The sequence below is a fragment of the Taeniopygia guttata genome, chromosome 2 (assembly GCF_048771995.1).
Source record: "Taeniopygia guttata chromosome 2, bTaeGut7.mat, whole genome shotgun sequence".
In the NCBI taxonomy this organism is placed as follows: domain Eukaryota; kingdom Metazoa; phylum Chordata; class Aves; order Passeriformes; family Estrildidae; genus Taeniopygia; species Taeniopygia guttata.
The window spans coordinates 83,466,733-83,488,349 of record NC_133026.1 but is presented as its reverse complement, the minus strand read 5'-3'; the positions used below and the strand labels follow the sequence as shown (position 1 = coordinate 83,488,349).

At 37.4% G+C, this 21,617-nt stretch overlaps 1 long non-coding RNA gene across 1 annotated transcript; it reads right to left on the bottom strand.

Moving 5' to 3' along the window:
- Nucleotides 1-10,325: 10,325 nt before the first annotated feature.
- On the bottom strand, nucleotides 10,326-21,174 carry LOC140682518 (uncharacterized). Its single transcript, XR_012054355.1, has 3 exons — nucleotides 21,094-21,174; nucleotides 16,030-16,106; nucleotides 10,326-11,207 (listed from the first exon to the last, which is right to left on the bottom strand). It is a non-coding gene; the product is annotated as an uncharacterized lncRNA (long non-coding RNA).
- Nucleotides 21,175-21,617: the final 443 nt, after the last annotated feature.

Sequence of the window (21,617 nt, the reverse complement as noted above, 5' to 3'; positions counted from 1 at the left end):
CTACTAGAAACTAAATTTGTGGTACTAACATGAGAAAAGTGAAGGTTAGTGTTTTTTCTAATCTACATTGTAAATTAATCTACCCTGGAACAATACCACATTTTTCAGAGTAAGAGTTTATTAAAGCTTTAAGAATTTATAAAGTTTATGAAGATCACAAAATAGTCATACAAAACATCCAGCACACAGATGGATAAACACATCATGTGATGCATGATTAACTGGCCCACAAGTTGGACACAAAGAGTGACAGTGAATGGCGTGACATCAGACTGGTGACCTGTCACTGCTCAGGTTCTGCAGGGCTCCATCCTCAGCTCTGTGCTTAACATCTTCATTGCCAACCTGGACGCAGGACTGGAAGGGATACTGAGCAAGTATCTGGAAGGGATACTGAGCAAGTATCCCAGGAGGAGCTGTTGACTCCCTCCAGGGCAGGGAGGCCCTACAGAGAGACCTCAACATATTGGAGGACAGAGCAATCACCAACCATGTGAAACTCAACAAGGGCAAGTGCTGGATTCTACATCTGGGATAAGGCAATCCTGGATGTGTGAACCAGCTGGAGAATGAGATGCTGGAAAGCAGTGCTATGGAAAGGGACCTGGAGTCCCAACTGATGGCAAGTTGACCATGAGCCAGCAGTGCCCTGGCAGCCAGGAGGGTCAGGAGTGTCCTGGGGGGACATCAGGCACAGCACTGCGTGCTGGGCAAGGGAGGAGATTGTCCCCTCTGCTCTGCACTGGCACAGCCTAACCTCAACTCTTGTGTGCAGTTCTAGCTACCACAATATAAAAAAGACATTAAACTGTTAGAGAGGGTCTGAAGGAGGCCCATTCCCTTGAGGGGAATTTGTATAAAGAGCTGCTGATATCACTTGGTCTGTTCAGCCTGGATGAGACTGAGGGAAGACCTCATTGCAGTCTACAATTTCCTTGTGAGCGAAAGCAGAGGGACAGGCACTGATCTTATCTCTCTGGCGATCAGCAACAGGACCTGAGTGAATGGGCTGAAGTTGTATCAGGGGAGGTTTAGTTTGGATATTAGGAAAAAGCTTTTCACCAGAGGGTGTTTCGGCACTGGAACAGGCTCCCCATGGAAGTGGTCACAGCACCAGCTGGACAGAGTTCAAGGAGGGGTGGTACAATGCTCTCAGGCAGAGGGTGTGACTCCTGGGGATGGTGCTGTGCAGGGCCAGGAGCTGGATTTCAATGATCCTTGTGGGTCCCTTGAACTCAGTTTATTCTGTTATTCTGTGAAAATAACCTCTAATTTGGAAAAAAAACCCAAATCTACATGGTGTTCAGCTAATCTTGCAAATCTTGCACCCTTTTAAATGTGTCTGTGACCGAGTCCAATATGCTCTATAAAATCAGAACTTACAATTTAAATAGATATGGTGCAAGTCAGAAAAATTAATACTTCAACATCATAAAAGAGCTGTAGGTGTGTGAAGTCAGCAGAGAGACACATTTGACCCAGCCATGATGTACTGGATAGTGCTGCCATCTGCCTTCCTGCTTGCAGGAATTTCTGTTGAGTTGGTATTGATGAATTTTAATAGTCAGTTTTAAATCCTCTTAAAACTGATTGTTCCATTGAGTAGATATTTCAGGCACACTGGACAGCTGTATTAAATGTTTTTCTTTGGGATTTGATTACTTACAGTACATTGAGTTTTAATGCATCAGCCTCTGCTAACACTGGATTGATACTATCTCAGCTGGTTACAATCCGGAGTGATTACAATATGATTTGCAGGCTGCTGAGAGTAAGCTCTGGATTCTGCCATGTAAGTTATCAGAAATTCAATGTTCCTACATATCACAGAAGAACAGAAACATTCCATATACAATACAGCTTTATCATTCAGCTCAATTTTCAATAAGAAACACTATCTAAAAATAATGAATAAATATGACACATGTTAAAGTATGGATGTATGAAATAGAAAAAAAAAAAACAACATTCCAGCTAGAAAAGTTCTCATCTCTATACAGGGATTAGTCCTCCTAGTGAAGGACTTTTGCTTAGTTCTATTACCATTAACAATATCAAATATATCTACTGCAGCACAAGGACACTCTAGGACAGCACCATCACAGTTCACCACTTTCTGGCTAAGAATGCTTCTCTTTACCATAAGCATTTTTATCTAGTGACTAGCTTTTTATTTCTCCAGTCCAATATTAATGTCATATTCAAGCACCACTTCTTTATAAATTCTAATTAGCTACCTATAGTCTCAATAACACCACTGTCTTATCAAAGGGAAGATAAAATTGACCTCTAGTTCTGAAATGTCTGAATTGCTAATAAAAAATACATAGAACTTTTATATATTAGCATGCCAAAAGCTGCTTATGGGATCATAGAATCATTAAGGTTAGGAAAGACTTTAAAGAACATCAAATTCAACCATTAACCCAGCACTGCCAAGTTCTGGGTTAATGACACTAAACCATGTCCCTCAGTGCCACATCTATACATCTTTTAAATACACCCAGGGATTGTGACTCAAGCACTACCCTGGGCAGCCTGTTCCAATGTTTCACAGCTCTTTCAGTGGAGACATTTTCCCTAATATTTAAGCTAAACCTCTCCCTCAAGTCACAGATTGAAGCCATCACCTCTCCTTCTATAACTTGTTATCTGAGAGAAGATGCTGACCTCCACCTTGTAACAAACTCCTTTCAGGTAATTTTAGAGGTGATTCCATGGCTTCTAACACATCAAGAACCCTTTCCTCTTTGCTGTCACATGCATCTCCATCCTCTATTTCCACTGAGATGGCAGGCCAAAGGACCCTGCTAGCACACCCTCCTTCAAATATTGGTATGCTGCTCCAAGACTTATCTCTGTCAAGGCAGGTTTATTCTCTTCTCTCTTCAAAAATAGTTTAAACCTCTTTCCCTCTTAACTCCTGAAGAATGATCCTTTTCCCTCCTTGAGACAAGTGTACACCCTGCCTTGCCAGCAGGCTTGGTGTCATGCAAACTGAGCAGTCATCAACAAGTTGTAGCGAGCCAGTGACACCAGGGTCAGAGACAAGTCTTGGTGTGCTGGGTCTTCCTGCATCACTCCCTGCAACTGGAAAGATAGAGGAGGACACTGCTTGTGCTCCTGATGCCTTAACCAGTTCTCTTAAGGCCCTGAAATCTCTTGTTTGTCCTTGGACTGCCTTCTGGGACTTCATAGCTGCCTACCTGGAAAATCAATAATGATAATAATCTGAGGGCTGTACCAGGGTGAGGAACTTTCTTCTTATTACTTTAATCTGAGCCCCAGGTAGGCAGCAGATTTCTCAAATCTGGTGTGCATACTAGTCCTTCTGTTCCCTCCAGAAAGGAGGCTCCTATGAAAATGACACATTCTTTTTCCTAACAGAGGAAGTTTTGATGCAGGCCCACTTACCTTGGTAAACAATGTCTCTGTTCTAGATGAACCATCATGCTTATCATTGTTTGGTTCCACTTGCATGTGGAACCATTGTTTTCATGGAAAGGCACCTTGAAAGGTGGGGCAGTCCCAGAGGAGACATCATATGCCTGCTATATCAGGCACTAACTTTTAGCCATTGCCTCCTATCCCCTAAGCCTCTGTGTTTAGCCAGACAACAAAATAATAGAGAATTATGCGTATTGTGTACCCTGTCTGCATGTTGGGCCTGTTTCAGGGAACATCTCAGGTGTGAATAGTTATGCAATTTCATATTATATTGGGCTGCTGGTAGCATCCAAAAGTAATGAAGACATAATTTTCTAGAATTCTTGTAAAGATATTTTAATCTTGGGAAACAATAGAGAGGGAAGCACCTATTTCATTGATAAACCATCATAAAATTAACCAGTTATGTTCTGCAGGATTTTACTTAGAATGAAATGATTTTTATCTCCTGATATCCAAGATAACATACTCTCCTGTGGGACAGGAAGAATGAGATGTCAGCATTTAAGCATCTTAATTGCAGCACTCTACTAATAAAGCCCAGCTTTCACCATTGACTTACAGAACAATACTTCACATTTTTTATATTATGCTATTTTAAATCAGCATTGATTTAAAACAGTTAGCTGGCTTACTATGATGAGCAAAGATGCAATAAGAAACTATTTCAGGTAAAAATCAATAGTATGTGGTCAGCAGGAGAGAACACCTACATTTAAGTGCATTTCCATGACAGGTTTTTTGCCTCTCAAATGATAAAAATAAATTGTATTATCCAATGGCCATTCATCCACTTTCATTTCCAAATGCATTTTACTTCTTCAAATTTAAGGACATAGATATCTTCTGTTTTCTAGCTTTGAAAATTTGAGCTGCAAAAACCACAAAATTACATATAATTGAAGTGATATTCCTTGGCTTATACCCTGAGCCATTAGGCTATTACATAGATAAAGGGATGTCATTGATTTACTCGAGTTTCATTTTTAAAGAAATGAATGAACACTAATTATTTCTCTTAAATAAAAAGCTCTGGCCTTGGACAAGTTGGAAGTGTAGCCTTTGATCTGGCAGAAAAGCATTTCAGAATTCCAGGCTGAGGCATGAGGGACTACAGAAGTTCTTTTAGGGAATTACAAGGTTCTTCTATCTCATTATTTTCCATTTTGACTAGTTCTGTAAAATCTCATGCTGAAGTGCAGAAGTGTAATACATCTCAGGATTCACCAGTTTGATACTTTAAATACTACACTGTGATGCCAATACTCTCCAAGGGCCACATAAGGAGTAGAGGAGTTTGAAATAAATATTCTGCCCCACTATAATTTCTGTCTAGATCCTTCAAATGCAGTTTGCCACCCCAGAGGAGAAAAATGTATGGAATTGCTGCCTTCTTGTTCAGACTTTGCAGTTTTGTAGCTGCATCACTCATCATCTCTGCACCACTTACCAAATGAAATGCTGTGCTCAGTGACTCCAAACAGAATACAAAAACTTTCTGGGAAGCAAACCAAAACAGCTTTCATTTCTAAAGTTATTACACCTCACTCAAAAATATGAAGAACTGGTAGATGATTTTACACATTCTTTGTCTTACTTCATCAGACATGCCTGTCCTGAATAAATACAGTCAGGATGGTTCCTCTATAAAACACCTAGCCTTGCTGCCCAAAAAACCCTAACAAGGAGCTAAAAATTAACTAAGTGTTAATCAGCAAAGCTATAAGATCTAGAGGTGCTTAAAAGCCACAGCCAAGAAACAAAGCAAATGTTTCTGAAGAGTTCTCAATTACAACCTATTTTAAGTAGAAACTAATGTGAAAATCAGGGTTTTTTTTCCAATAAAAACAGTACAGAAAAACTTGTCAGTCTTCATATTTTTGGCATTTATCACCTTTGCAGACTGAGCAAGCCCCATTCAAACTGAATCAATGCAGTGTTTGTAAAAACCCAGGCTTCTAGATGCTGAACAAAAAACATAATCTTCAAAAATTTAAGTGCTTCTCTTCATGCAAAATTATTTTGTAGCACTAAAAGCTATCTAAAAGCAACAGGGTATAGTTTCAAATGCAAAATAACCAATGACCCAAGTTTCAATGTCAACTTCACAGGCAAATGGACCAAAGGAATGAACATGCTTCAAAAAGTCAGTGGGAGCCTGGTATTGCCAAAACCCGTTCTCTATGCAAACAGGAAATCTTGCAGAAACACTCATTAAAAAACACTTTACAAGGAAATAACACCAAAGTAGTATTTCTACAATCCATCTTAACTGCATGTCAATTTTCATTTTTTCCCCCTAAACAAAACTGACACTTACAAAAATAATAGCTTTATTTTAACAATCTGTATTTTCTGAGCAAAATAATTTTTATGTAGTCACTGCATCTAAGCCTTAGAGAATGTCAATATTAAGCTGCCTCCTCCCTTGTGAAACCTGTATTGGTATCAATGAGATGCAGAGAAATTTATATTAAAATTTCTTCCAGCCAACAGGGCACATCAAGCTGCTTTATTGCTCTTGAAGGAGGAATAAGACATATTTCATCCATTCTCAAAAGGATATACACAGGTTTTCTATGTATCAGAAATATCAGAATACTTTATGACAAGAGTGGTATATTAACCCCTTGCAGAACTAAAGAATGACTGCAAGACGAATTAAAAAAGCATTTTCCTCTTCTTAGAGGCCCTTCTTTGCTTAACTCATATTGAGACAGATATGCTCAAATAAGTAAAAGCCATCTTGGAAAAAATGAAACTTCTCAGATTCTAGATTTCCCCAAAACTGATTTACAGCAAACAGTTTAAGAATCTGAATGCCTACAAAACAGCTGGCTTGGAGGCAAAAACAAACAATAAAAACCTGCTATTGACCAACTTCTCTTTAGGCATATGTCAGATCTAAGAATGTGCTAAAATTATTAAACAGATATGGCCTATTCAACTGAAAATAGATCCCTTCTCAGTTACTCAGTTTTGTTCAGAAGGAATGAGACAAGGAAACTCTTCCATTTCACCTTCTGCATTCCTTCCACTGGATTTCCTATCAGTTGCCTCCTCCTCACAATTACTGGCAAAGAAGTACCTTCAAGTGGGATTTAACTCTGGAGCAGGCCCTGCTCTGAACAAGCAATTTGTACCAAAACAATTCCAGAATTGCCTTCCAGTCCATATCTTTGTGTGCTTCTACTGAGCTTTATGGGTAGCAGCCCTATCAGATAGCAAACAAATGTTCCACTTGGAACACTTCTATCACCTATATAACCTGATATATATATATATATTTTCCTGTCTATGGCCTTCTTATAGTGTATGTACTATATCACCTCTTATAATAGAACAGATTTCAAATATTTTGAATATAAATTTCAACTACAAAATGGATTTGACCATTTGTGGGACTTTTGCTATCTTCAGCTGACAGACCGACCAACCAAAAAACCATATCCACCAAATAAACAGGCAAACAAAACACAAAATAAAGCAACAATAACAAAACCCAAAACAAACAGACCAACCAACCAAAAATCCCTTCAACCCACTCTATCAGCATTTTAATAATACTGTTTTTTATAATCTCTACAAAAATCAAACCAAACAAAAATCCCTCCACCCACTCTATCAGCATTTTAATAATACTGTTTTTATCATCTCTAATTTACACAAAACTTTCTTGGTAGATAATGATCACCTAAGCATTTCATTCTTGACAGTATAGACCTCAAATGTTGTTAGCTTGACTCTGAAAGTGATACTTACAAACAAGAATTGTCAGCCCCTTTGTTAAAACAATAATTTCCACCAAGTTCAAAAGAGTGGAAATTGAAATCTAAGGTTTCCACATTTAGGAAAAGCCATGATGTGATTCTCTCTAACTAGCCTTTCTGTAGAAGATAGCAACTCTATTGCTTTGAAAAGCAATAGAAGAGCACCTACTGCCTCTTGCAGATTCAGTATCTCACTAATGGCAGGTAAGGAAAAACGTTGAAAATACTGTAGCAAGGAAATATAGAACATGGAAGATAGTTGTGGAATCAGATGGTATAAATGAAGACTACAGAGATTCATTAAAAAAATGAACACAGGGTAGTGCAAGGGGAGAGAAACAAACTGTAGATGAGATTAGGTTACTGCAGGCTAGAGTCTATAAAATAAACTGTAAAATAAAGCTCTTATTTGGTTGCTGAAGACATACTCCAGGTAACAGAAGCACAGATATCAGGTGATATCTTTTATATCTGATAACTTCTTCTTCTACTATACCTGATATTCTGATAAGGTCTATCAGAAATAATGTTCCAGGTAAGTTAACACACCCTTTAACATGTATTTTGAAAGTCTTAAGAAGTCTTTAAAACAAAAGACTATTTCCTGAACAACAAAAACACTAAGCTAATGCTATATGACAAGGATCATGATAAAGGAATAATCTCTCAACATTCTCGCAATTACACCAAGGAAGGAAGGAAAGGCAATTGTTCAAATATATTAGCATTTTCAAATTATATTAAACAATCAAAGCAGCAGCAACATACTCAGGTCCACAAAAACAAGAATTATTAACTGTGAGGATGCTGGACTCCAGGATGGTTTGGGTGGATGCAGATGAGAGATCTCTGAAGGCTGCTTTTAGAATATCAGGTTTATTATAGAGGGCGAAAGTCCCTACGTGGAGTCGCTAGATGCAGCACGTGGCAAGGCCTGAGGGAGTGGGGGAAGGGAGAGGCAAGGGGTAGAGGGAGATAAGAGGATGCTCCAGGAGAGGGTGGAAGTTCCAAGAGAGCGTCTGGCCCTTCAGAGACCCCTTATCAGGGGGCTTCAAGGTGGGCTGGAACAAGACTTGGGCCAATGGGGTCACAGACACTTGATGTTTCAGGGGAGGGTTACAGGTGTGGGATGAACCATACATTTTGGGCGGGTGAGATAGAACAGTTCATTTGATCTTTGGACCTATCTGTAGGTAAGGGCATTGTTCAACCAGCAGGAGGGATTGTTTTCATCCTGGCTGTACTATTGTTTTCTACTTGTGCAGTAACTAAGGTTTGGTATCTCAAAACTTATTACCATCTCAATCTCTGTATTTCCTAAATCTTTTGCCAGGCAATCATATTTGTAAGGCTTTCTTGTTTCATCTTCCCCAACAATTAACAGAGACAGCTTTACAAATGTGAAGCTCAAGGCACAATTCTTAGCCGGGATATCACTGCATATATATTATTGCATCTGGGATAGTTTCATTTCTCCTCCTTTCTGCCCAAGGTACCAGCAGAATTTGCTATTCTTGCACTGAGCTTATTGTTATCATGGTGGTAGATTCAATCACCTGAAAATTTAGCTTTGTATAAACCCTTTAAAAAACGATTAGTGTTTTCATTCCAGGACACATAGCACAGACAGTGAGTGAGCACTTTACAGTCATGCCAGAGTTGTTTCACAAAGAAATAAATACAAAACTTCCAGATCCAGAGTTTCACCTTTAACCTCTCTGCTTTCTTCTCCTGCAAATGTTTGAGTATCCCTGCTATTCATCAGGATAACAGCTTAGAGAGGTAATCAATCTTCAATCAAATGTTTTACAAACACTCTTCTTTAGTCAAGCAGTTATGACCTAAAGGTACTTTCTCCTCCTTCAACAGCAGGACACCCTGCATTTAATCCTCTATGTCTGGCCAAAAACTGTTGTTCCAACAAAATAAATCATAATGGGAAGACAACTATTTAAAAACATCAGCTCTGTTTGTTACTGAAGACTGATGTGAGGTCTTCTGGCATTGTCACCTCCAATCCATAAGGCTGAGTGTACAGTACTCTGCAACATCAGTGTGACTTTGCAGGCTCTCCCTTTGTGTCCCCCTGTCTTGGATTGAAACACATTGTTTTACTTTTTGCTTCCCTATCACCAGTATAAACAGCAAGTAGAAAAATAAATTGATGATCTCATATAATTGACCAGAGCAAATAATAGCACTGAACATTCTTATTGTATAAAGAGATTCCAACAACATAATCCAAATGTTTATAAAACAGGATGAGTCAAAGTTAATTTATCATGGATACCTCTATAAAAGGGAAGATTACAGGAAAGATTTCAACACATAAAATTTATGGCTTGCCAATTGTGTTTGAAAAAGACTGTGATGGAGAAACACTTTGAAAAAACCAGAGAGGTACTCACAACATAACACAGCTGAATTCACAAAGATGTACAGCAATTAAGAGTCACATTTGTATTGGAGAGGGCAAAAGAGATTAGGCACCTGAAAATATACCTATCATATAGAAATTCCAGGGAGAAGGCTTTGACCTATTTTCTAGCAAAACTAGCCACCTTCCCTCTCCCCTTGTGATTCATCAAAACTGGAACAATTTCCAACTGAGCTTCACATAAATTTTATCAAAATAACTTTGAATTACTACAATTAATATTCTTGCACACACATTTTGCAATTGATTTAACATCCTTATTGCTTCCTCTGAAGGCTATAATTAGCACCTCAGCATTCAGGGTTACTTGCAGTAAAATTTGCCAGCAGTAGGTCTTTATCTTAGTTGACATATGGAAAGGTGTCCTTCCAGTAATTGGTGAAGGACAAAACGATGGCAGTTGCTATACCAAGAAAGGAAAACAAACAAGAGGTGGAAAAGAGGATTGAAAAAAGGGTGAAAATGTTTTGTGGGAGAAAAGGAACTTTTTTTACTTCTTCCCTGATGAAAAAACATTAAAAGCTACACAAGGTACTGACTTAAGGCTTGGGGCTCTCCTAGAACCTTCTACTTGCTTTAACTCAGCAGAACAGATGGAGCAAAGCCATGAGAAAATTTTTGAATTTCACGCTTAACAGCAGAACAGAGGCAGCAAAAGATGAGCCTCTAAGACAATTTTAAAACATAACTTATTATTAGTATTTCAAAACAAATGCCACTCATAGAACATCAGAAGTCCAAATTTACAGTTGTACCATGAAAGCAATGCTGGAAGTCACGGGTCTGAGTTTTCAGTCAGGCATAGAGAGGACGCTCTCACCTTACTTGGGAAGTAATCCACAATAAAAAATATATCTCTGCCACATATGTCCGATCTAAACATGCTCAATTTAGAAAAAAGTGCATAGGTAATTACAGAAATGGCATAAGAATTAATAAAACTAGCCCTGTGCTCAAGGTTAAGTTCATGAGTGTTTTCCTCATCAGAAACATTTCTGATGTCAGTGTTTCCAATATATTATTCAAATGCCATACATCTTTGCTGTCCATTAAACTGTTGACCTTCAGGCACCAGATGCTTTTATCAAAAAAATTTTTTTTTTTTTAATTAACCACAATAATGTAATTGATTCTCTTTATCAGATTGTACATCCAGTTTTAGTAACTTCATGCTGTTTTTTGATAAATACTACATGATAACAATACCATTACTCCATATCACAAATTTAGTGATATACTAAGTTTTAAAACAGATTATATAAAACAAAAATACTAAAAATCTGTTCATTCAGTCTCTACAACATGAAAATAAATATCAGCTTAAGACATATACTGTTTAGTTTTCATGTTAAGTATAAAGCAGTATTTCTTCATTCAAAACACTAGCTTTAATAATTTATAATGATAAAATGTGGTCATTTCCCTTGTGTTTATCAAAGAACAAACAAATTGTTAAAATTAATGCAATAAAATTAATCTATTTTTATTATTTCTCCAGTGAAGATCACCAGGTCAGTCTTCCCAGCAGTGGCTTACTTCAGTTACCCATGGTCCTAAAAAAAAAAAGTAAGTGTTTTTGTTTTTTTTTTTTAAGTGGAAGTCCCAGCTAATTTGTACTGAGAACAAATCATCACCAACCAGATGCTTTCTTCATTACTGACAGATGACACCACACACAGCTTCTTAGTGCACAGGGCAGAGCGGCATAAAGCATCTCTGCTCATGGCTAAAATTAACTTACATTCACTTTATCTACTGTTTCAGACAGATTTTTTTTTCCCAGCAGAAGAAATTATTAAAATCAGAAAAAAATATCTAGGCTACTGGTAGCATGTGTCTGTGCAAATGAATCCTATCTCTTTTCATATATCATTTACTCTGTGAAATATTTATTAAGTACATCCCTAGAAGTTACTTTTCCTTTTCAACCGTTCACTTCTTGCCTTATACATCATGGCTGGGAGATTTTTTTACCTCTGCTTCTCTTCACTGCATTAATAGAACATATGCACACTCAGCATTTCACTTTTACTTTGGGGATTATTTTTTTTTTTTAACTTCAGTTTTCAGTTCATAAAGGCACAGATAAGACAGTTTGAGTAGAAATTTCCTCAAAGCTGTCTCACACTAAAGTAGTTTTCTTTGCCCAAACTATTTAAGCTGTCAATTTAGTATCATTTCAAGCAACTAGGTCAGGGATACCTGAAGTCTGAACTGCAAACAACAGATACTACAGAAACAATCTGATGAAGAATAAAATTAACAGGCAGAGCTTTTCTGTCCTATGGTAATTTTCACTTTTTTGTTTAGAAAAGGAAGATCCACTTTGAACTCTGTTCTGCTCAGACATGCCTGACAACCACTTAGACATTCTGTAAATGTATCATGAGGTTGAACTTTAGGGAGAAAGAAATTTTGGATGTACACCTATTCTCCAAAAAGGCACTAGAAAAGCAAGCAAACTCAACTTAATTACAGCCACAGCGAGAAAAAAGCACTGCAGTTATTCACAAAGAACTTCTCTCTTTTCTAAATTATGTTCTATAAGTAGGTCTAATGAAATGATGATCCCAGAGGAAGAAAATTGATCAACAACCTACAACAGAATTTAATGACCAACATTTTTCTTTTTAAATAGTGAAGAAATTGGTTTATCTCAAATTCAGTAATATAGAAGTTATTAACATTTAGAAAGGGAGAGGTTATTTAAGAAGTCGCATGTGAGATGAACTTGGAAAACCTAACTTTGCAAATAAATTTACTAGATTAGCTGTTTCAATATATTGTTATTTATACTGGAAAAAAAATGGTTTTAATCTATTGCTACTATTGACTATCCCTCTAAAGAGCAGCAGTAATGACATTATCAGCTTCTACAAAATTAGTGAGGGTGCTCTATTAAATTAGCATCAGACTAAGAATCATATTTAAAACACATCTTGATAAATATACTTTATTCTGACTTTGTCCAGGCTAAGAGCTGTATCTGCTTGGAAAACACAATGGAAGACAGATGTAAATAAAATTGTCAATTTTAATTTGTCTATTTAAATTCCATCATCTTCTCTTCACTGCACTGACAGATGACAGTGGTCTTGCCACCAAGGAAAAAGCTGAAAGGGAGCAAATTACTCTCTGTGGTGCTTCACTATATACATTGTAAAGTTGAAGCATGGAAGAGAAGAAAATAGCAGAGAATTGATACTCCCAGGAAAGCAGGCCCAGCCCTACAAATTAAAATCAGTACCATCATTTTACTTGGACTCTGCCAGGGAAAATATCATGCGCTCCATATTAGCCCCTCAGTGAGTTTTACAACACCAGAACAGATTGTAAATATCAAATTATTACTTGTTGGACCAACTGGCATTATATTTGATTAGTTCCAGTTTTAATTGCTTTCTCTCGCATAGTTTCTCTGTTGGGGCACATCCCACTTGCTATAGGATTATTCCAAAAGTAGCTCCTGCGTATCAAGGCTTTCCCCAGGAGCTTTCTTTCATTTGCAAGCTTTGTCTTTGCTGTCAAGACTGAAGACATCGGTTACCAGTGTTTTCAGGTGCAGCACATCCTTTTCATTGGCTGCATATCTCGCTAGGAACCATGACATATGCCAGGCTGATTCTGTAGCAGATTTGGTGTGTTGCAGATGAACTACACTGCCCGTGCAGAAACAGGTATTCCCAGTGCTTTTGGACACACTGCACACCCGTGCTGAGCACCAGCTATCTCTGCTGTGTAGAAGCAGCATCCACATGTGAACATATTTCATCAACATATTCAAACTGCTTCTGTCTTTGCTAAATATTGCTTAGTTAACATAGGTATAAAATGTGCAAACTGGAAAAAACCCCTACCGTTACATCAATTAATTATTTCTACCCTCCCTACCAACACTCCAAAATAATTAGAGTCTTCCAAATTGCCCATTGTTTTAGGAGAAGCATAGGAAAAGAATAGAAAGAAAAAAATCCAAAAAGTACATATAATAGCTTAGAAAGTGCATCAAAAATCCCAAAATAATGTTCCCAGACCAATATAAGATCTGTACTATTTCGCCAAAAAGCCACATTTCAGCTTCCAGCACCAGGTAATTATGTACTTGTGATAATTCTTCTTGAAAATTAGGTAGTTTTTCCTTTCTGCTTTCACTGACTGAAAGATTTTTCTATAACTCCATAATGTGTACAAACCTTATTAGGTTAAAGAAATTATTCTTAACTTGCTTTTTGATGAAAGCAATGCTAATTCCCATTTAAAATGAGTCAGTCTCAAGGCTGCATATGTGATTTAGTCTCTCAAAACAGTAATGGGATAGGACCCAAGATCCAAGACTCATTCTCTGCATTAATCTTCATTTTTAAACTGCAAGACTTGCAGGATTAAAAACTGAATAACCTGCTCCTCAGTGTGAGCACCCATTGCATTCTATGTTAGACAAATCCCTTGTGCTCAATCCCTTCTGCAAGTTGCCTACATAAGGAGACAACCATGCACGTCTTTTCCATGAAATAGTCCAGCTCTAGACAGGAAGCATTATGAGGGTAATATTGTGCAGAATGAGAATACCCTAGTGCAATGCACATGTCACAGTTGAGACGGCCATGATACACAGGTCATCAGCATACAACTTCAGTAAGCCTCAACCCCCACAAAGTAACAACATATCACTGCAGAAGGCTTCAAGCACTCACCCTTCTCATTCTTTAGCCCAATCTTTTATAGCCCTCATGTTCATGCATTATAACTGTGTGCCCTCTGCACCCTGTGTTGATGGGTCAGCACACCTCAGCACTGCATGTCTCATCACCTCCAATGCTGCTCACCTGTCCTGCAAACCTGTAGCCCACGGGGGATGAGGCTCCACTGCAGCCCCACTCCCAATTACCACAAACTGTGCGCCTACATGCGTCTATTTTAAGTGTGAAGGAAACTATTCAGCAAAGCTGACGGTAATTCCTAACATTTGAAGGCTAATTTCTATCTTGACTTCCTTTAATGGCCTTTCCTATATATTCAGATCTCTGCTATATATTTCAGAAATTTGCTATTATTTCAAACAGGAAGGTTGATAATTTTGAATACAAGCCAACCCAAACTAATTCATTTGGGAATAAAATTTCCCAGATTTCCTGTCACCTGGAGGAAATGTGCCTGTCTACAAATAAAATGTGTCCAGACTGGAAGATTTTTCACACCCACGCTATGCAGTCTGGCATGCACTGTGAAACTCAGCCTCAGGTATGATGTTCCTCTATACCTCTACATCTGATTTTAAAAAATAGTAAGAATCACCCATATTAGAATTGCCAGGCTTTGTTTGGAATAATAACTCAGCTGGGATGCACAGCCAGCTGCCATGATAGGAGCTGTGTGGAATTTTTTGGTGAGATTTTGCTGAGACAGAGAGGGAACCTTTGGCATCCACTAGATTCCCTGTAGGGCTGAAGGTATTCACTTCACCTCTGTTCTTCAAAGGGGGTGTAAGTCAGCTCAGAACACCTTCATTCATAAGCTAAGATCTAAGTGTATAGGAAATACTTTTCCACCAGGATGTTACAGATTTAAAATTATCTGGCGCTTATTCTTTGCTAGTAATGCAGTTTTAGAAGTGTTTGTTTTAATGAGTTAAGGGTCTTAAACACAGAGAATATTATTAAATTGAAAACAATAATCATATCAGAAGGAAAGAAAATTGTAACTTAAATAATGATTGAATCAAAAATGTTACCTCCATTTTCAATACTAGTATGTTTGAAAAAATTTTGAAGGGGGCTGAGTCATCTTTACTTGAGTTTTTAAGGAGTTCAGGACTGTTTTTTAATATTTTATGGATTTTTTTAAGATATTGGGCTTTTTTGTTTTTTTTGATTTTTTGTGGGTTTTTTGGGTTTTTTTTGAGAAATTGTAAAAAAACTTTGTAGTTGGGCAGGTTTTTGACAGAAATACAGTTACTAATGTTATTTCAGTTCAAAGCAGAGTAATTGAATAATCACGAATATGCATTCAGATTTCTGACATTAGTAGTATATGAAGTTTCCAGGAGAGACTTCCCATAAAAACTCATTACACAGAAGACCATTTTAGGTTGCAATAATTTAGAAACAGTAAAAAATCCCGAGGAAAATTTCTTCAATGTACTTCCCAAGAACAGTATACTATAAAGGATTCCTCTCAAGCTTCATTTTTTTTTTGCTGTTTGACTGAGGCTAAAAACAGGCAATAAAGTAATTGTGAAAGGACTAAGCTGGAGAAATCTCTGCTACACAAGTTGGAGAAATCTGTGACTGTCAGAACAGACTGTTGCTTTTCAATCAACGAGGGTCTTTTTTTTTTTTACAGAAGAGAGCAGCTCATACTGTACAATGCTCATACATGCAGGCAAGTTATATCCATGTCTGACACATTTGGAGGCGGTCAATCTGCATTCTTCAAAGGCACCAGCCATGTACCTACATTGGGAGTAATAGATAATGATGAGCCCCAGTTGCTTGTAGGAACATTTCAAAAAGCCATAATAGAGACTGAATACTGCAACTAAAAATAATTTTATTCAGTCTTTCAGTTTATATAATTCCTCTATCATTTTCTAATAGCCATAAGGCTCTCAGGATGTACTTTAAAAAGAAAAAGAAAATCCTACTCCTTCTCCAATCTAACTTAAATTCCATAACCACAAAATATACACAGTTTTCCTTATTGAATCACTTACAATTAGTTTATTAACTAGACTTCTTTGTTGAATTGCAGCAAATGTTTACAGATATGCATCAACCACCCACCTAAATTTACTGAAACATGTCACTTACCAGTCTACCCTCAAAATGATAATTAAAAGACACTATGGTTTTGTAAGTTTCTTAGGTTAAAGGACAACAAGATAAGAACATAAGCAGCAATAGACCCAGAGAACTTTAAAATAATACAGATTACTGAATACTACTGAAATTTTGAAGTTTTTCATAAGCTGCAAGTGAACAGACTGCAAATCAATTCAACTTTTGCATTTTGAACATCAGTTAAAGTAATTCCATTTATTCATTTTTGCATTTGGTATCACTGGTGTAATTCAGATTAGTTAATTTGTATTGATGGGATAGGAGACACTACCCAATAACTGAGAACACTGTTCTTCTCCACCTGTGACACAACTAAGATCCAGATAACATGCATAATGGATTCTCTCCTGGCACTCTGAAATGCAGTGCAGAAGAGTCCTAAGATAACTCTGGCTTCAGAAAACTATCTGGGGCTCATACCCATCAGGGGACAAAACAAAAATAAATGCAATATACTGAGTATTTTGACTTCTTCTTTTAATGTTCAAAATAAACTTTATCTTGCTGATTTAAGCAGAGCTACAGGACAAGTACATTCTACATGCAAATGGCTTCAATAAAATTTGATCTACCTATGTGACATTCACATTCTCTGCACAGAGAGATATAATTCTGTCTCTGAGGAAAAGCACTGAGAGAAGAAGAGAAAGCAATCTTTATTTCTTCTCCTTTTTTTTCCCATGTGGAATTTGGTACAGAGATTGTTTACCTGAAGTGATTGCTTGATTGGATTCTGGTGAAGGTTGTTTGGGTTCAATGACCAATTAGGTCCAGCTGTGTCTCGGACTCTCAGCAGAGAAGTCACGGGTTGAGTTAGTTGATAGTTGTTGATAGGTAAGCAGTAAGTATGTAGAATAGGATAATCTCTCTTTAAATAGTATAATAATGTAATATAGTATATTTTAATAAAGCATATCCTTCAGACTTCTGATCTGGAGCCGGAAATCATCACCTCTTCCCTGAGTCAGGGTTGCCCTTTTTTTACTATACTACCTACATTACACAGGATTTTGTCCTGCAAAGCTAATGCTAATTAAAGTAAGCATTTACTTTTAATCACACCAGAATCCATTTGCCTATTTTATTAGCCAAGATATAGGCATATAGCATCAGAGGAAATAATTTCCAGTTTTTCCAGAGAAAGCTCTGAGATATGTCAATTGGCAATAATATTGCAAACAAGAAACTTTTCAGACCTGAAAACTTTTCCCTTTTTTCAGTCTCCTGAAATTCTTCTCTTTCAGCAAGCACACTCAGATCATTCACAGATGCATTTATCACACCTAATGATCTTCTTCCTGGCATTCAACTTTCTTTCAACTTGAATTGATTTTCTTTGAGAAATACAGATGTGTCTGAAAAACAATATATCTGTTCTTCACAAGCGATAAATTAATGTGAAATCGAATACTGCTGTTGTTGATCTGTCACATTTACTAGCATACTCATTAAATGTTTTCAGGATATGGCTTTTCTAATAATCCAAATATAATGTGGCATCTCATATCCCATTCTTATAGAATACCAACACACTCAGTTCACGTATGTAGGTCCTTGCTTTGTGGTTAATGCAATTTCCAAAGTCCACCAGTGAAAAGAGACATTCCGCTGGGAAAATGTCTTTGTGTGAAAAATGTCCTATAAATTTCTGTAGGAGCAGTCAGAGAGCAACCCTTTTTTTATTGCTTTTAAAGGGCTTTGTTCACTGCAGTCAGAAGTCTCCAAGTGAAGAGATGGAAAAGAGATTAATTGCCTCATCCGCTAGGGATGCAATTCCCTTTTGGGGTGTACCATAAAGCTTAGAAACCTTATTGATGGAGCTGTGTTTTTCCATGGAAACACTGTTAGCCTCTTTGCAATAGAGTTAATCAGTTACTCTAGGTAATTTCAGAATGGCATTTTATTAGTTGAAAGAATCATATGCTGTAACAATCTGTATCAGGACTGAAACTTCCTTATTAATCTGCATATGACTGCACAGTTAAAGTCTTTCAGGAGAAAGTTAGATGAACTTGGAAGTTTCAAGGCTTTAATGAAAGGATAGTTCTCCTTTCACTTCAGACGGGGTTTGAGATATTGGGTTCTTGTTATTGTTTGATTGGGTATTTGGTTTTGTTGTTTGGGGTTTGGGATGCTTTGCAGGGCATAATGGATCTAGGAGGGTGCCTTGGCATTATAAGTCCATAGCTATGACTATGCTGGCTTTGAAAAGAGAAAATGGTGTTTTGGGTAGTGCATCCAGCTCTGGGATCCCAAACACAAGAAAGATATCAACCTGTTGAAGCAAGTCCAGAGGTAATCAGAGGGATGAAGCATTTCTCCTATGAGGAATAGCAGAGTAAACTGAGTTTGTCCAATTTAGAAAAGAGTAGACTTTGGGTGACGTAATTGTGCCCTTCCAGTAGCTGAAGGATACTTACAGGAAAGATGGAGAGGGACTTTTTGTAAGGGCATATAGTGACAGGACAATAGGCTATGGCTTCAACAGAAACCAAGTAGGTTTAAATTAGATATTAGAAACAAATTCTTTACTATAAGGGCCGAGAAGCACTGGAACAGATGCCCAGGGAAGTTGTGAATGCCCAAACCCTGGAAGTGTTGAAGGCCAGGTTGGATGGAGCTCTAAACAACCTGGTCTAGTGGAAACCATTTCTGCCCATTGCATCGGGGTTTGGAACTAGATGATCTTTAAGGTCCCTTTCAAGATGTTCTCTGATTCTATTATTCTATACAGTATCTGTAGCAAAATCAAACCTTTTATAAAATTATACAAACCTTTTCTTTTGAGCAGAATATTGAAGGTCTGAAAATGAGTGCAAATCTAGCCATTCTCAACTGAAATAGCCCACGATTGTCTGATTCCATAGTTCTTATCATCTATCAAAGCTCAGCAGCTTTGCACACATCATCACAATTAAGTCAAAACCTGAGGTCATTGTATCCAACTAAAAGCTGAATAAAAAAGAAAAACAAAGCTGAATAAAAAAGTAAAACAATGCACCTAAGTATTTCTCTATAAGTCTTCTCTCTTCATAGAAACTAGAGTTAAACACCATTTTCAATAATAGAGAGCAACTGATCTGTTCAGGAGAGGATAAATAATTTGCATTTTACATTACATCCAATTGTCTTCATTTCTATTATTTTCAAACTATTGAACAGTGAATCTTGGATAGGCTTTTCTGACCATCTGTACTAAAAACAGTTATCTGAAGAGAGGATTACCTGCAGGTAGTTAAATTAAATGTGTTCACAATTCACAAATGTGTTCATATCTTAAGCCCAAGAGCAGTATCATGTCCTAATAGCCTCCACTTACATTGCTCCAAAGGGGCCCAGTTAGACTAGACCAGCTCCACAGCAAATATTCGGATTGTTAAGTAGAAGGAAAATTTAGCAATATCAGCATATTGCAGAAACAAGTAAAATATGTTCCTGCTTAAGTGCCAGGAAACAAATTAGGAGCAAAAATACATGTCTGTTTCTCAGGATTATTTTGGAAACTATGTAAAGCACAGTGTTTTTGCAACCTGATTCTGAAAATCAGCATTCACCTTTGTAATGGCCTGTAAGTATTAAGGCTTCATTACCAGAGTGAGATTGACTTCTGCTTTCTAAGCTGCTACTGTTCAACTGATGAAACATATCAACAAAATCAGCATACATCAGGAGCTCTTATAGACTAAGTTCCCCTTGACAGATTCTCCTTCATTCACCATTGAACATGTTATAATGCCAGACCAGTGAATAGTTAATGGAGTTATATAAAGGACAATGACAAGGGAAAGTCTTGGACTTTCACCCTTTACTAAACTCATTACAATGCTCTGAAGTAGATTAAAATAGGACAGAAAGCACCTCTGATCCTCTTTCAGTCACAGAAATGACCTTTGAATTTTATTGTGTTTACAATAATCTTCTATGCAGATAGCTGTGAACTTTAGCTAAATTAGTTTGACCTATTGCAAATAAAGAAAAATGATTTGCATTTAGTGTTTCTTCCTGGAAACTAAGGGCAAAATGAGACCATAGAGCAGCATATCTAGAAAATGCTTAAACGGTGCCTCCCATTCTACATCAGAAATATGCAAAATTCACCAGAGAATCATAGAATCTTAAGGGTTGGAAGAGACCTTAAAGATCCTTTAGTTCCAGCTTTCCTTCCAATGACAGGGCTGCCACACACTAAATCAGACTGCCCAAGGCTCCATCCAAACTGGCCTTGAATATTTCCAGGGATGGGGCAGACACAACCTGTCTGGACAACCTATTCCAGTCCCTCACCACCCTCACAGTAAAGAATTTCTTCCTAATGTCTAATCTAGACTTATCCTCTTTCAATTTAAAATCATTGCCTCTTGTTCTGTTGCTATTTGCTCCTATAAAAACTATCAGGACAAGGTACTCCTTCTATTAAGCCTCATTAAGGTACTGGGAGGCTGCAAACAAGTTTCTCTGAAACCTTTGCTTTTCCACAGTGAAGAATCCCAAATCACAGCCTGTCTGCAAAGTGAGTTGTTCTAGTTCTCTATCATCTTCATAGTCCTCCTCTGGACCCACTCAAACATGCCCATGTCTTTTTTGTGCTGAGGGCCCTTACCTGGATGCAGAATTCCAGGTGGGGCTCACCAGACTGGAGTAGAAGAGTAGAATCACCTCCTTCAACCTGCTGAGAAAGATAAAAGTAATCTCCCTCCACAGATTTTTTCATATGCAAAATTTCAAATCAATGACCTGTCTTATTTGCATTTTGAATTAATATATTCAAGACATACACAGTAGCCTTTTCTCAGCCAATATAACAGGGACGATGCACAGCTGCAGCCATACAGAGAAAAGCTCAACTGAAGTGCGCTCAGAACCCCTAGAACAGCAATTTCAGAAGTGGGATGGTCTGCATCCCAAGCACTTTACTTATTATGCTTTTAGTCCCTTGACACAGATTCGCTGAGTGCAAACTAGAATGTGAAATTATTTTTTACATTTTCACATTACTATTTCTCTAAAATACCATTCACTGCACCCATATGCTCATATACAGACAAAGTATACATATATACATATCCAAAGATAGAGGTTGGCAGAAGTTAGATACATTTATTAGGAGAAGGATTTATCTATACT